The following is an 11,024-nucleotide window of genomic DNA, read 5'->3' as shown; positions in this document are numbered from 1 at the left end:
TTGGTATAGTAGCCATTCACGCAGCTCCCTATTTGATACCTCTTCATTTAATTGGTCAAGAGGTTTTCCAGCCGAAGCAGTGGTCTTTCCCCACAGAGTCTTAGCATTGGTTGCACCGAGCTACAATACACGTACTGCTGGATTGCGCAGACTGCAGCATCCTCTTTTGAACATGTCTCAGTGCTGGGAGACCAAAGGGGTCTTTCACCAACCTTCCAGCACACGTCCAGCAGTGCGTGGCCGCAACCTATAGAGGGCCCTCTGTTGCGCATCTGCTGGGGATGAACGGGGACACGGGCTCTTGTATCTGCCTCTCACAGACAAACTTACAGTGTGCAAAACTGAGAAATATCCGATAACTTATTCATCAACAAGATGTGCCCTTGCCGACAGTGTCAGCGCCTCAACAAGATGGTGTCAGACGGCAAATAGGAGGGTTTCAAATCCTTGCTCTGGTTGGTCAGTGTGAGTCTCCCTGATTTGCATGGGTTTCCTCCCCGGTATGAATGGCTCTATAACTGGGTACATCGGAGACGGCGGCCACAGTCTGTCACAGATCCATCGGCTGAAGGGACGTAGGAAGCTGACGGACAGCAATGATACGGACGCTGTGCTTTATCTGGTCTCTGACTGTATCGTTGGACTGTAAGTACAGCCTGCTCCGCAGCAGTTGTTGATATGGGCTCTTGGTCACATTAAAGAATCAATGGTTAAAGTTGAAATCTGTTTTTTTACAGCTGGAGAGTCCCAGACTCTGACCCAGCCTCCGACCGTGTCGCTGAGTCCGGGGGCCACGCCACGCTGGAATGTAACATCGGAACAAAGGATGGCTATTACGTACATTGGCACAAGCAGACACCAGGAACAGTTCAACAATGGATCCTGTATTACGAACAATCGGCCAGCGCCTCGACCTATGGGTCTGGGTTTAACAGCGACCGTGTCACGACGACAGTCAACAGCGCAGGCACCATTTACCAGTTAAACATTAAAAAAAATGTGGAGATGAATGACGTTGCCGTCTGTTACTGCGGAAAGTGGGTTTCATCGACCAATAGGGTGTTCGGTGCAGGGACCAAGCTCTTGTTACAGGTAAGTGACAGGGAAATCCCTCATGCAATTACTAGCTGCATGAGTATGGTTAACTGGCAATTAATAATTTATAGATTATTGTTTCTTGGCGAATTTTACAATGAAAACATAATTTTACGATCAAGTCGTGCTGCATATCGAGTGACAGTTCTACTCTGTAGACATCTGTTCAGTGATTTGAGATCTTCTTTTAATGAAACAATTCTCTTTTCAGTTATGGTTTCTGATCAACCAGCATTCAATCCTTTCTGTTAATTCGTGTCGTTTCTGGTGCCGCGTGTTGAGTCCCTGACGTGTGCTCTTCAATATTGCGTTTCTGATGCTGACCCTTTTTCTCTGTTTGTGTTTGCGTGTTTTCAGTTACATTAGTTGGTTCACTGTTGCGTTGGACTTGCGGAAGCGAGCGGGAGGGATTCCAGTTCCCCGACGTGATGCTGCCGATTTAAGTAACCCACGGTTCTCAGGACAAGGGAACAAGAAGTTCCATTGAAGCCTCCCTCAGACTTTCACGGAACCTCCATTTCTCCCTCTGAGGGTGGAACACTCCTGAAGGCACCACTCCAGCTGCCTGGTCGTTTCCTCCTCTCTCCTGCCACCTTTTCTCTTGAGAACTGCTCCTTTCTGGGCACCGCTGCTCAGTAATCCTGGTCTCTGCACCGACTAAGACCGGAGCTTCGGGTCTGGAGGGAATCCCACAGTAATCGCTTCGACATCATCACAGGTCACTTGGTGCCATTTCTAATCACATCTCTATGAAACTCAGGATGGCGCACCTGGTGCCCTTGCACACTGGGGAAGCGCAGAGGTTGAGATGTGTTTATTCTCGTTACAGCTGAGGCCGGCACTAGTTGATGGGAGCATTAGTGATGAGTGCACGAGGCAAAGGGTAGATACGTGTCACTGGCCAGGGTAGATCCCGAGAGCTGGAGGTGAAGTCACCGAGCAGGTAATGCTATAATCCAGCGACTCAGCAGGAGAATCCTCAAAGAGGAACTTGACCGCAAATTTCTCTTCCTTCAGTGTTAAACATTACAGTATGTACCGTTCTCCGTTCGTACTCCATGGGCACTGACCTGTTCCGCGGTGAAACCCTGAGCCCCACACCAGGAAGTTGGAACGGTCCACTCGCGCTTTTATCAAACTGTGAAATATCGCGAGACCATATGTGTCTTGAAACTCGTCTTCTCTTGTTCCCTTTGCAGATCAGCAGCTCGTGGATCCTTCAGTGAAATTGCTTGGGCTGTCAGCCGAGGAAATCTCCGCTAAGGGAACGGGCACTTTAGTTTGTCTCGTTAGTAAACTGTCGGTGGGCTTTCACGTGGTCAGCTGGACAGTGGACGGCAGTCCGACGAGCCGTGAGGTGCAAACCAGCGCGGTGAGACGGGACATGGACAACACTTTCGGTCTCAGCAGCTCCCTGACGGTGCCCGGTACAGTCTGGAACAGTGGCAAGGTATACTCCTGCGTGTTTAAACTAGGGGCAGCCTCGACAACATCCGCAACAGTTGCACAATCCAACTGTTAAACAGAGCGCGGCTTCGGACTGTTTGCTCCCTGATTAATAGGAGATAACTTTTTTTTTGCATTTCTCACCCCATTTATTACTCTCCTCACTGCACTCTGACTCTGATCAGCTCGCTGTAATTTCCACTGTTGTTGGAATTGAGGCTGGTTTTGTTCTCTTTCTCCCGCCGAGAAGCTACATGGAGTAAAAGTGGCGAGTTATTTGACTTTATCAGAAACATCAACCAGTGAACAGTTTTCTCTGTCACCGGGGCTGGATCTAATCAAAATAATTAATGGGTGTCCTAATGACTTCTGATCAATGACAGATGGTAACAGTCAATAATAAAGATTATCAGCGCAGGAATGATTTCCGTCTGTACATCTTGATATCTTTCATGCTCTTCCCATTTTCATACCGGGTGGGAGGAGAGGAGAAGGAGCAGACTCGCGCGGGATGGACCCAATTTGCCCATCTCTCCGTCGCACATCCCTTCTCCTATCCACACCCCATTCTCGCTCTCTCCTTCTCCCCCACTCCGCTCCCCCATCTCCAACAGCACACGTGAAGATTCCGACTTGCACAAAAATGCCTCTTTTAATACCTTCCAAAGCACATTGCCCTAATACATTCCGATGGGACAGTACTAGTCAGTATCTAAAGCTGCTAAATCATCTAAATCATCTTCCTTTTCCTTTTCCTTTTCCATCTTCCTTTTCCAGACAAAGGTGTTTCCCACCATTGTCTACTCTCGGGGATATAGACTCATACTCACACTAAGTTCTCTAAACATTGTCGTAGACAGGTCACCTTGTCCTTTTCCACATTATTCCCACATTCCAGATTAACATAATTTAAACTTCCATTGGCTGTTACACTTTTAGCATATACAAAGAAGGTATCTTACCCTAAACTCCATCTAGTAATCACTCTTTGGGAAATTATACAAGAACAAAATACTAGACTAAAATGCAGGTTAGCTGTAGTAACCATAATATAATAATTTAAACACTGGAATATCATAATAAATTTAATATGGGCAATGGACGAAAGTAAACTGCTGTACAAACACGACACAAAAAATGTTGGGGGAACTCAGCAGGCCGGGCAGCATTTATGGTAAAGAGTAAACAGACAATGTTTTGGGCCGAGACCCTTCATCAACAATGGAAAATGAGAAGTCAGAGCAAGAAGGTAGTGGTAGGAGAGGAAGAAGTACAAGGTGGTAGGTGATAGGTGAAACCAGGAGAAGGTGAGGGGTGAAGTAAAGAGCTGCAAAAGAGATTAAAAAAAAAAGGCTGGAATGTCAGAAGAAAGGTTAGAAGACCAGAGAAAGGGGAGGAGCACCAGAGGAAAGCAATGGGAAGGTAAAGAGATAACGTGAGAGAGGGAAATGGGAATGGGGTGTGGAGAAGGTGGACAATTATCATAAGTTAGAGAAATCCATGTTCATGCTATCAGGTTGGAAGCTATCCAGACGGAATATGAGAGTGGCCTCATCAAAGCAGTAGAGGAGGCCATGGACTGACATGTCGGAATGGGAAACAGAATTGAAATGGCTGGTCAGCGGGTGATCCCATTTTTTCTGGCAGCTGGAGCATAGATGCTCGGCGAAGCAGTCTCCCAATTTACATTGCACCTCACTGACATATAGTGGGCCACATCAGGTGCATCGGATACAGTAGATAATACCAACAGACTCACAGGTGAAAGGTCACCTCACCTGCAGGGACTCTTTGGGGACCTGGATGGGAGTAAGAGAGGGGGTGTAGGGGCAGGTATGGCGTTCACTCCGCTAGCAAAGGTAAGGACCAAGATGGAGATCGGAGGGGAGGGATGCATGGAGAAGGGAGTCATATAAGGAGCGATCTTGACGGAGTGATGTGCTTGATGGTGGGATCCCGTTGGAGATGGTGGCTGTTACAGAGAACTATGTGATGGATACGGAGGCCTGTGGAGTAGTAGATGAGGACAAAAAGAATCCTATCCATGGTGTGGTGGTGGGAGGATGGGGCGAGGACAGACGTGGCCTGCTGTGTTCCTCCGACATTTTGAGTGTGTTGCTTGGATTTCCAGTTTTGCAGATTTGCAGATATTCTCAAAGCACAACCAATTGTGTGACTATAGCAATATACGAAGGGATCCTAAGCTAAGGGAGTATTCAAAAGTTTGTTCCTCCAACCCATGTTTTATTTTGAGTAATTACAGTTAATCTGAATCAGATTCAACGAAAGTGTTGGGAAGAGTGGTATTATCTTATTGGATGATGTCTTATTCCATAATGCAAAGGTTCAAAAGGTTCATTTATTATCATGCAGTGTACAGTTCTGAGATTCATCTGCTCCAGATAGCCAGGAAGCAAAGAAAAAACATGGAATTTTGTTCGAAGAAGAAACATGAATCCCCTGCACAAAAAAAAAACAAATCTCGCAAACGACAACACCCACCACGCGAAAAAATTGCACAAATGGCCACAGGAACATCAACTCCTCCCCCACAGAAAAACAGATCGTGCAAATTGCATGAACATCAAACCTCAATCCCAAACCCTACCGCACAAAAAATCTAACAAATTGTGTGAAACGGGGAAACGCAGAAAGCTTAAAGAGTCCAGTCCAATCCATAAACCACAGAACTTCAGCAAAATCCTCTGACAGCATTGAGGGAGAAAGAGACTACTCGAATAGAGAGGCATTCCCTCGGAGCAGCGAGCGACTGGTAGTAGTTGACCTTCAGGTGTCCTTCCATGCATCCAGACAGTACTCTCTATCTCTCTATCGAATGAAGACTTATGTCATTGATGGCAATAATTTAAACAGTTTCAACCCACCTGGAAGCAAAACAATGAACCTTATCAGTTCTCCAGATTTTAAAATTATTATAATTTTGTTATTCAACACATCAGATATTCTCTTCCTTACACTCATGCCACCAGGTGGGAGACTACCTGGACTGAATATGAGGTGTTGTTGCACCACATGAGAGTAGCCTCATAGTGACAGAAGAGGAGGCCATGGACCGACATGCAGGAACAGTAATGGGGATAGGAATTAAAGTGGTTGGCCACTGAGAAATTCTGCTCTTGGCAGATAAAGCGGAGGTGCTCAACAAAGTGGTCCCCTAATCTATGTTGATTCTCACCAATGTTTTTTTTAATATAATTTTTATTGAGTTTTCAAAGTGATACATGAAAAAATAATATCTACATTCCCCCCTCCCTTTAACTCTCCCCCCGATATATACTCCTACCTAAAGAGAAAAGAAAAAAAAGAAAAAAAAGGAACTGCCTGAATATTGGAATGTTTGCACATGCTCCATGGGATAAAAATAAATTTAATATATATTTGTTACTTTCCCCCAAGGAACCAAGATCTTCATCATCGAAGCTATAAATAAGGGCTCCAAATATTCAAAAATGTTTCATATTTACCTCTTAAAATCTAAAACATTACTTAGCTTCTCAACTCTCATAGTTCCCTGGGGAATCTCTTTGAACTTCACCATGTTGCTATGTGTTTCCCTCCCAATCATCCAGGCAAAAAGAAAAAAAAAGATAGATAAGATACAAAAAAAGGAAAAAACAAAATACCCCCCCACTAATGTTGTGAATGAAAAGATACCCAACACTACCCCCCTCCATTGTGCGGGTCGTGGCTATTGCCACGCTTGCACACATGAATAACGTAGCGATTGGTCAGTGTTTCTTCCAGCTCCCCGTAACAAAAAATTGTATATATATATATAAAATTAATGTCATTATTCCCAGCTAATATTCCTCAAATTTTAACCTTTCTTCCCCTCCCTCATATAATTAATAATATATTTATATATTCATCTGCCTAAAAATCCAACAGCCTAATCCTTGATCCAGTCTTCATCTTCAATCCATCTCGCTCCCCTAGGTTTGTCCTTGTATCTGGTGAATATTCAAAGAATTTCGCACAAACTCCTCCGCTTGGGTAATCGTCAAAAAATCTTTTTTCTCCACCAGGCAAAAAAATCTTCAAGGTTGCAGGGTAATGCAATATAAATTGATAACCGTGATCCCATAGGGCTTTTTTCACTGGATTAAATTTCTTCCTTCTCTTCAAAAGTTCATAACTTATGTCAGGATAGAAAAAAATGTTCTTCCCTTCTATCATCAGTGGCCCTTTTCTCTTCTTGGCAGCTTGGGCAGCTGCCTGTAAAATCTTTTCTTTGTCTTGAAATCTTAAAAATTTTATTAAAATTGATCGTGGATATTGGTCATCTTGTGGTTTTGGTCTTAGAGCCCTATGTACCCGTTCAATTTCAATTGATCAGTCTTCCTCTTTCATTTGCAAGGTTTTCGGGATCCATCTTTGAAAAAAATTCTATTGGATTATCTCCCTCTATACCTTCTTTAAGACCAACAATTTTAATGTTATTACGTCTACTAAAATTTTCCAACACGTCCACTTTCTCCAAGCAACACACATCAAAGTTGCTGGTGAATGCAGCAGGCCAGGCAGCATCTGTAGGAAGAGGTGCAGTTGACGTTTCAGGCCAAGACCCTTCGTCAGGACTAACTGAAGGAAGTCCTGACGAAGGGTCTCGGCCTGAAACGTCGACTACACCTCTTCCTACAGATGCTGCCTGGCCTGCTGCGTTCACCAGCAACTTTGATGTGTGTTGCTTGAATTTCCAGCATCTGCAGAATTCCTGTTGTTCACTTTCTCCAAGAGTCGATTTCTTTCCGTGTTCCAGACAAGCACATCATTTTCTGTTTTTTCCACTCTATCGTTAATATGCTCCATTGTTCTTTCCATCTTCTGAAGTTTCTTATCCATTTTATCCTGCCTTTTCATAGCTTTATCACAGCACATCTTCACGTCTCTAAGCTCTGTTCTTAATTTTCTTAGTTCAGCCGTTAATTGCAATAAAGCCTCTCTTATTTCTCCGTCGTCTCCTTTACTTCCAATCTCTTCCAGTTCTTCCTCCTCTTCTTCATCTGTATTCTCTGCGATATCCAATTCTGACTGAGTCACTTTCAGTTGCAGTGGCCGTCGGTTCTTGTAGTTTGAGATGTGTCGATTTGCGCATGCGTACTTTGCGCACGCGCAATTCCTGCATCTTCTTCCGAGAGACCGCTACCACCGCCGTTGCTCCCTGTTCTTCTACGCCAGAGATAAAATACGTCTCCTCCGAAGGAGATCCAACCTGAATCCGAGGCTCCATCGCTGGAGTAGCCCTTTTTCCTTACCATCTCGCGGCGACTTCACAACAACAGACTTCTTCTGTTGCGATTTACGAGGCATATCGTAGAGTAGTCTTACGAAGTTTATAAGTAGTTTTCGGAAAGTATTTATTAACTTTACTTTGTTTAAACGGTACTTTGCTGATTTTTTACGGGAGAGCTGGATTTACACGTCTCAATCCCACGTCATCACGTGACCCCCCGCCCGCCGATTCTCACCAATGTTGATGTGGCTGCATTAAGAGCACCAGATACAATTGACAACTCCAAGGGGAAGGGGACTCCATGTACCCACTCCACAAGCATCCAATCTCTCCAACATTGACGAACGGTTGCAGCAGTGTGTACTGCCTACAAGATGCACTGCGACAACGCTCCAAAGTTCCTAAGGCAGCAACTTCCAGACCCATGACTACTACTACCTTGAAGGACGAGAAGAGCAGATACCTGAGATCATGACCACTTGGAAATCCCCCTTCAAGTCACTCGCCATCTTGACTTGGAAACATGAGAGGGCAAAGTTCAACTCCAGAGAACAGGAGCCAGGTGAAGGTGTAAGTGACGTAATCACAGCATTGTATCCCTTGTTAGACAACTGTACATATGGGAATCTGAGAGATCAGTTCATTAGAGGCAGGTCATGCAGAGAGAGAAAACTCATAAGCAACAGGCAGAACTCAGGCATGAAAATTAAGCTGAGATAAAGCTTGGAGCTGTACAAAAAGAAGGGTACAAAGAAGGTGCAGTCAGAAAGACGATAGAAAGAGATGGCAGTAGAGCTCAGTTCGAACAAAACAGACAAGGAAAACAAAGAGGAGGTAAAATGTCCACCTGCAAGAGATGCAACAAATCTCCATTCCATGTTGTCAAAGAGCTCTGTCCAGCGACAGAAGTGAAATGCCACAGATGCTGGCTATTATAAAAGCCAGTGTTACTCAAAAACAGTTCTTCAGGAGGTCAAAGACGACCATGAATCAAACAAGGACTTTTCTTTGGGGCTCTAGATTGCAATAGACAAGGCTGTTGTACCACTGTTCAGTTGCAAAATGAGGTAGTGATGTTCAAAATGGATACTGGGGCAGATGTCACAGCCATCCTGAATGTCTGTTCACAAAACTGGTGAAGAAAACAGGCATTATGTTAAACACAACAAAGAAAGTGTTCACAGGACCAGGGAAACATAAGCTCAGTGTGAAAGGTATGTTTACTACTTCCATTTGTAAAATGAGAAACAGTTAGAAAAGGGTATCAACGTTGTTCAGAATATCTTCTCACCACCTCTGGGAAGACGTGCCATTAGGAAGATGAACTTCATTGCAAGGTAGGATTCGCTAAGCAATCGTCAGTGGTTGGAGAAGTACCCGCAGTTGTTCGCAAACCTGGCCATGCTGAAAGAAAAGTACGCTATCCAACTGAGGCCACGAGTGATGCCCTATCCTCTGACCACAACGAGGCATATACCAGACTCATTGACAAACAAAGTCAAAGCTGAACTTGAAAGAATGGAGGTGCATGACATTATAACTAAAGTGAATAGACCTACTGATTGGATTCTGGGCATTGTTCTTGTTCCCAAGACAGATGGCATAGTGAGGATCTGTGTGGATCTAACAATATTGAATATGCAGCGATATGGGAGAGCCTTATTCTGCCACCTGTTGAGTATACGCTGGATATTCTGGGTGAGCAATGTTCTTCACCAAACTAGATGCAAACTCAGTGTCCTGGTAGATCCATTTAGCTCCTGGGTCAGAGAAGTTCACAGCTTTTATCATACCAAATTGACTCTGCCTTCAATACTTCCTTTTGGGATTTCACCAGCCCCTGAACTCTTTCAAATAAAGATGAACCAAATTTTGGAGGGACTGGAAGGATCAGTGTGCCACATGGACTAAATACGTAGTTTCGGAGCTCTCGTACCATGTGCTTCTGTACTTCCCTTTGTGGTTTCCTCTGTGTTTTTGGAAAACTTGCAGCCAAGGCTGGATCGTAAGAAATAGGAGCAGCATTAGGCCACTTGGCCCATCAAGTCTGCTCTATCTTTCCATTACAACTTATTAATTAACCCACTCATCCCCCTTCTCCTGCTTTCGGAAAAGCATGACATAGGAACAGAATTATGACAATCAGCCCACTGTTTTCTTCCCACCAAAAGGCTACACAACATTAAAGTGGCCAGTTACTGGGCTACTTTTGAAAATTGCATGCTTGAATTGTTTCCTCTAGCACCATGGATAACTCTAATTAAAACAATAAATTAGTTCTGGTAAAATAGCAGTGCACTCGGATGCAGCGGCCACACTTGGTCCAATCAAAAGTTTATTTGTTCACCTTGCATGTCTTTCTTCTGATCACAAGTCACTGCCAGACTGTCCCATCAGTGAATTACTCGATAGTGATGAAGCTGGACTTATTGTGTATAATTGTTGTGTTATTGCCTGGATTGGATGCGTATGGTTGTGCCATGATGGTGTATGGTGCGAGTGGTTGTCTTGGATGTATTAATTAGGATTGCAAGCCCCTCTCAATGTAATAGACTGCAACTAGTTCACTGGTTCATGGACAAGACCAACGGTGGGGGAGCAAAGACGGCGGATCAGGCAAAGACCAGGTGTGTCACGTAAGGACTTGGCTAAATTAATCTCTTAGATCTCTTCCTCGTGGAGCAGCCTGGATAATATTCCATCAGGATAAGTCCCTGGGGCCTGATGGAATATTCCCCAGGCTGCTCCATGAGTTGAGGGAAGAGATTGCTGAGCCTCTGGCTAGGATCTTTATGTCCTCGTTGTCCATGGGAATGGTACCGGAGGATTGGAGGGAGGCGAATGTTGTCCCCTTGTTCAAAACAGGTAGTAGGGATAGTCCGGGTAATTATAGACCAGTGAGAGTTACGTCTGTGGTGGGAAAGCTGTTGGAAAAGATTCTTAGAGATAGGATCTCTGGGCATTTAGAGAATCATGGTCTGATCAGGGACAGTTAGCATGGCTTTGGGAAGGGCAGATCCTGTCTAACAAGCCTGATAGAGTTCTTTGAGGAGGTGACCAGGCATATAGATGAGGGTAGTACAGTGGATGTGATCTATGTGGATTTTAGTAAGGCATTTGACAAGATTCCACATGGTAGGCTTATTCAGAAAGTCAGAAGGCATGGGATCCAGGGAAGTTTGGCCAGGTGGATTCAGAATTGGCTTGCCTGCAGAAGGCAGAGGGTTGT

At 44.5% G+C, this 11,024-nt stretch overlaps 1 pseudogene; it reads left to right on the top strand.

Annotated features, from left to right (window-relative positions):
* The first annotated feature begins 596 nt into the window (after positions 1–596).
* LOC140188177 (immunoglobulin lambda-1 light chain-like) lies at positions 597–2,617 on the top strand (annotated as a pseudogene).
* The last annotated feature ends 8,407 nt before the right edge of the window (positions 2,618–11,024 follow it).

The sequence above is a fragment of the Mobula birostris genome, chromosome 26, assembly GCF_030028105.1.
Source record: "Mobula birostris isolate sMobBir1 chromosome 26, sMobBir1.hap1, whole genome shotgun sequence".
Lineage (NCBI taxonomy): Eukaryota > Metazoa > Chordata > Chondrichthyes > Myliobatiformes > Myliobatidae > Mobula > Mobula birostris.
This window is presented reverse-complemented; position numbering and strand designations above follow the sequence as displayed.